At 36.2% G+C, this 5,998-nt stretch overlaps 1 pseudogene; it reads left to right on the forward strand.

Moving 5' to 3' along the window:
- The first annotated feature begins 2,144 nt into the window (after positions 1-2,144).
- LOC128565948 (olfactory receptor 10A3-like) lies at positions 2,145-3,089 on the forward strand (annotated as a pseudogene).
- The last annotated feature ends 2,909 nt before the right edge of the window (positions 3,090-5,998 follow it).

The following is a 5,998-nucleotide window of genomic DNA, read 5'->3' on the forward strand; positions in this document are numbered from 1 at the left end:
TGTTAATGTGGTATATCTCATTTATTGATTTATATATGTGGAAGCATTCTTACATTCCTGGGATCAATTCCACTTGATTATGGTGAATGAGACTTTAAATGAGTTACTAAATTTGGTTTGCTAGTATTTTCTGGAGGATTTTCTATCTATGTTCAGAAGGGGTATTGGCCTGTAATTTTTTTTCCTTCCTTCCTTTCTTTCTTTTTTTTTTAACAGGCAGGTTACTAATCACCTGCTTTCTGTCTTTCTTTTTTTTTAAATTAAATCATAGCTGTGTACATTAATGAAATTATGGGGTACAATGTACTGGTTTTATATATAATTTGAAATATTTGAAATACTTGATCCTCTAGAGCAGTGGTTCTCAACCTTCCTAATGCCACAGACCTTTGATACAGTTCCTATGAATCATGACCCACAGGTTCAGAACCACTGCTTTAGAACACATTTTAGTAATTATGGAATAATTTTTGACATTGAGAACATAATTATTGTGCTGAATATGGGCATTTGTTTTTATTACATGACTATTGTCAAATTCAGGAATAAATGAATTTGTCTTTCACTGTCTTCTATATTCCTACAAATCTACACTAAGACAACATTGTATTTTTCAACTTGCTGTGGCTGTCTGTCTTCCTGTCTTCCTCATCACCCACAGTGAATTTCCTCTGGTTTTCAAATCATCCCACAAAGGCCAGTAGGCCTCCATTCCAGTTGTATGTTGTCATAAAGCACCTTTGAGTCAGACAACTGGGCCATCATCCTTATGCCTTCTTCTTCCCACCCAAGGCATCCTGTGATTGTGGTTTTCTCCTCCCTTCTCTTTAAGAATTTATCCTTTCCCCATATAAATTCTAAAGCACATCTTATTGCTTCTCCTTCCCAATTATGTCGTGTACTTGGATTACTTTTCTTTAAGACACTCTTTTATAAGTAGAATCTTGATTTTTCTAAAAGTTTTATTCATTTATTTAACCAACACTGACTTAGCATCTCTGATGGGCCAGGAACAGTTGTAGGCACTGAGATATAACAAAGAAGGAAGCTAAGTCTTTCCCCAGCTGAGGTTTGTATTTTAGTGAGATATTTAGAATTTCCTATATATATGAATGTGTATATACATTTCAGAAAAGATATATGTTTATGTTAAATTGGTATAATAAGAAGAAAGTGTAGCAAGATACAAGAAGTGGGCTGTACAGAGTCATGCTTATAGGGTCAGAAGTATTTTTCGTAATGAGGTGAGCCCTTTGCTGATGTCTGAGTCAAATATTCCCCTTAGCATATAAAGCTTAGAACATGGTAGGTGGTCAATTAGTGCTTGTTGAGTAAACAATTATTAAATGAATTTTATGAGGTGGAAAGTAAGGTCAAAACAAGAAAGAAATCAAAAACAAGAGAGAAACAGAGGGGAGAGTGGAATCTTTCAAATTACAGGTTCACCGTGACCAAAAAATGGTCTTTTCCCAAGGTCATCAAGGCCACTAAGATGAGACACGAAGAACTGACCTTAAACATTTTTCATCTAGGTCAATCCTAATATGATTTGTTATCTGCAAAGTGGGCAGAAATCAGCACATAAGCCACAGATTAGGAAGGATAGGATATGTGTTTCTACAGTGCCATCACATTTAATGAAGTCTCAGGCACTGAACCTAATAAATGCTTGCTGTGGCTTTCAATTTCTCAGTTGTCATCAAAATTATTGAGGTTTTTTATTTCAATCCATGCACTTTTTAACACTATTTTGTGGTCTTGAGTTTTATATTTATTTAAAATTGAGAAAAAATGTTATGCATAACTATTTAAAGAAGTGGAACTTAAGTCATAACATATTTTATTTGCTTTAAGACTGTTTAATTTTCAAACTGCAGAGTGGACAAGTAAAAGGAGATCTTTGATATTATTTAGTAGTCATCAAATAATATTTCTGAGCCAGAATTTCATACTTTTCCTTTTATATTTTAAAGATTCATTATTCCAAGTAATTGGCCATTCTCCAAAATTCCCAAAATCAATTTCTGACAGGATGGACTCTCCTTTTGTTCTTTGCCATGAATTTCTGGAGACGGGACTGTGACTTTGTTGTAGACTTTACATGCTATGTTTATAAAAGGAATGTAGGGCTCCACTAACTAAAAATGAAAAAGCAAAATCAAAGCTCTGTGGTTGAATTCACTCTCCTGGGCTTTTCTACATTTCTTGAACTCCAAAAGCCACTCTTTGGGGTTTTATTCACCTGGTGGCCCTGAAGGGAAATGCCATCATGGCATCATTATAGTTGTCATCTCCCTGGACAAGAGTCTCCATGTTCCCATGTACCTGTTCCTCCTGAACTTATCTGTGGTGGAAGTGAGTTTCAGTGCAGTCGTCATGCCTGAAATGCTGGTGGTCCTCTCCACTGAGAAAACTGTGATGTCTTTTGTGAGCTGTTTTCCATAGATGTATTTCATTATTATTTTTGGTGGGATGGAATGTTTTCTCCTGGGAGCAATAGCTTATGACCGATTTGCTGCAATTTGCCATCCACTGAATTATCCATTGATTATGAACAAAAGAGTTTTTATAAAATTGGTAATATTCTCATGGGGTTTAGTGATCATGGGGGCTATTGTGCAAAACACATGGGTATTTAGTTTTCCCTTTTGTGGCTCCAGTGAAATTAATCATATATCTTGTGAAGCTCCAGCAGTGCTAGACCTTGTATGTACAGACACATTTGTGTTTGAAATATATGCCTTCATAGCTACTATTTTGATTGTTATGATTCCTTTCTTGTTGACACTTTTGTTTTACATTTGAATTCTTTATGCCATCCTGAAGATAACATCAACTACTGAGAGGCAAAAGGCCTTTTCCACCTGTGCCTCTCATCTCACATCTGTGATCCTTTTCTATGGCACAGCCAACATAACTTATTTGCAACCCAGATCTGGCTACTCACCAGAAGCCAAAAAACTGATATCATTGGCTTACTCACTGCTTACACCTCTGCTGAATCCACTTATCTACAGTTTGCACAATAGTGAGATGAAAGGGCTTTGATAAAAATATGGCAAAGAAAAGTGTTGTTATATATAGTCTGACTTTGGGAAACCATACGATATTTGGCTAGTAACCTGTTGTCCTTTAATTAAATTTAAGAAGTAGTGAAAACATAGTTCATTGTTGATGTGAATGTGTTTGACTTTTTGAGTTTTCCATGTTTAAAAGTGCATGAAAAGGGCAGTGCCTTTGGCTCAAAGGGGGTAGGGCGCCAGCCCAAAAACAACAAAACCAAAAAGTGCATGAGGGGATGAGGGGATCCCCCCCCTTCAATAAAGTTTGGCTGTCACTTGTTTTCAATAGATACATATATTTTCATAACATATACTACAGTCTATTAGTCCACTTCACTATTAAGAACTTCCACATCATTACTGGATTATTATCATTAAGACAATGCTTGAATAGACACTTTGTTTTACATGTTCATGTGTCTGGGTGTCTGTATATCTGTGTGATAAATTTGTTAACATGGGACAAATGAGATGAATGGTATGTGTGCTTATACATTTTTGTAGCTATTGCAGAATTACTTTTCAAAATTATTGTACTGACCTGAAGTCTACTGTGCTCTAGTAACAAGTTAAATCTTTAAGATGCCAAGAAATAGAGTGATGACATTTTTATTTCAGGAGTGAAAATATGTTCCATAAATAAATAAAATAGTGCATCTATTTTGGAGGCCCACACTGGTTCTACTTCATGGACTCACATAGATTGTAATCCAAAAGTGTTTTTTTCTGGGTATTTTCCCAAATATTTATCCAACATTGGTGACCAGAGAACTACATGGAAATTTTTCTGAAATTTCACTTCATAGTATTTTTTCATTTACAGATCATTGTAGTAGAGACTTGTTAAATTTCCATTTGTAGGCCAATGTGCCCCAGACCCTCTTTTAATAAAGAATGAATGATGCAATTTTTGGTTGTTTATTGTGGGGAACAAATGTCATTAGTTACTTGTGCCTATTTTTTCAGATACTTGAGCCAGGTCACTAACTTGGTGGCTTTTACCAAAATGAATAATTTTACCTGTCACAGCAATTAAACATTTCATGCTTAAAGAACAGAATGATAGGAGAATGAAGACAGGCACGTAGACCAGATTTGTGTGGTAAAGTATGGAGGTTCCTTTTGCCAGTCACGTGGATCACAAGATGTTTCTTATTCTAAGTTCCAGAGGCTGTATGTGTGACTTAGAGACAAGAAAGAAGCTACTGCGGAATCTTTCCCAACTGAGAACTTTGTATCAGTCTGAAATGTGTAACTTAACCTGAAATAAGACTGCTTGGACATTCTTTGTGATTCTTCATTGATTATTCATGGTTGATGTTAAGTACGCCTTGTAGATCCCATTTCTCTCTTTTCCATTCTAAGGGGATTATCAGCTTGTGTTGTCTTCATATATTGAAATGTGTGAGGTGTTTTTTGTTTGATTGCCACATTTGATAATAAGTTCAACGAGGACAGTGACTCTATAAATTTTTTCACCACTGTGTACCACCTGCTTAACAGAGCGTTTGGGACAAAGTAGGTGCTTGATGAATACTTTTCCATTTAATAAAAAGAGAGGGATCTGAGGCAAGATGTTAGCTTGTTCAAGAGTTGGAACAGACTCATGGTATGGGACAGACACAGGATTCAAAGAGAAATACTCAATATCTCCTCCTCGAGAATAAGAGTGTTATGTGTTTTTTTTATGAGAATTTCATCCCTGATTTTAGGAAACAGCATGTTCATGCATGATATAGCCAAAGCAAACAAAAAGAAATAAGGAAACAGCATGAAGATTAGGAAAGACAGTTATCTTTTTGTACGTGTTATCTTTCAATTGCCTTTAACTTAAATAGTCAATATGTCAGACTAGCCTAATTTAATTGCTTCCTGAATCAGGTGAACTGACTTTTTTTTTATTGTTGGGGTACAATAAGCCAGGTTACACTGATTCAACTGTCAGGCAAAGTCCCTCTTGCAATCATGTCTTGCCCCCATAAAGTGTGACACACACCAAGGCCCCACCACCTCCCTCCATCCCTCTTTCTGCTTCCCCCCATAACCTTAATTGTCATTAATTGTCCTCATATCAAAATTAAGTACATAGGATTCATGCTTCTCCATTCTTGTGATGCTTTACTAAGAATAATGTCTTCCACTTCCATCCAGGTTAATACGAAGGATGTAAAGTCTCCATTTTTTTTAATAGCTGAATAGTATTCCATGGTATACATATACCACAGCTTGTTAATCCATTCCTGGGTTGGGGGGCATTTAGGCTGTTTCCACATTTGGCGATTGTAAATTGAGCTGCAATAAATAGTCTAGTACAAGTGTCCTTATGATAAAAGGATTTTTTTCCTTCTGGGTAGATGCCCAGTAATGGGATTGCAGGATCAAATGGGAGGTCTAGCATGAGTGCTTTGAGGTTTCTCCATACTTCCTTCCAGAAAGGTTGTACTAGTTTGCAGTCCCACCAGCAGTGTAAAAGTGTTCCCTTCTCTCCACATCCACGCCAGCATCTGCAGTTTTGAGATTTTGTGATGTGGGCCATTCTCACTGGGGTTAGATGATATCTCAGGGTTGTTTTGATTTGCATTTCTCTAATATATAGAGATGATGAACATTTTTTCATGTGTTTGTCTCCTTAGCTGTACAGAAGCTTTTCAGTTTAATGAAGTCCCATTTGTTTATTTTTGTTGTTGTTGCCGTTGCCATGGCAGTCTTCTTCATGAAGTCTTTCCAATCTGGGAGCATTTAAATTGGGTGCATAAATATTCAGAATTGGAATGTCTTCTTGTTGTATTTTTCCCTTGACCAATATAAAGTGACCATCTTTGTCTTTTTCGACTTTAGTTGCTTTAAATCCACATGTATCTGAAAATAAGATTGCAACTCCTCTTTTCTTCTGAATTCCATTTGCCTGAAAAATTGTCTTCCAACTCTTGACTCGG

Source organism: Nycticebus coucang, chromosome 14 (genome assembly GCF_027406575.1).
Source record: "Nycticebus coucang isolate mNycCou1 chromosome 14, mNycCou1.pri, whole genome shotgun sequence".
NCBI lineage: Eukaryota > Metazoa > Chordata > Mammalia > Primates > Lorisidae > Nycticebus > Nycticebus coucang.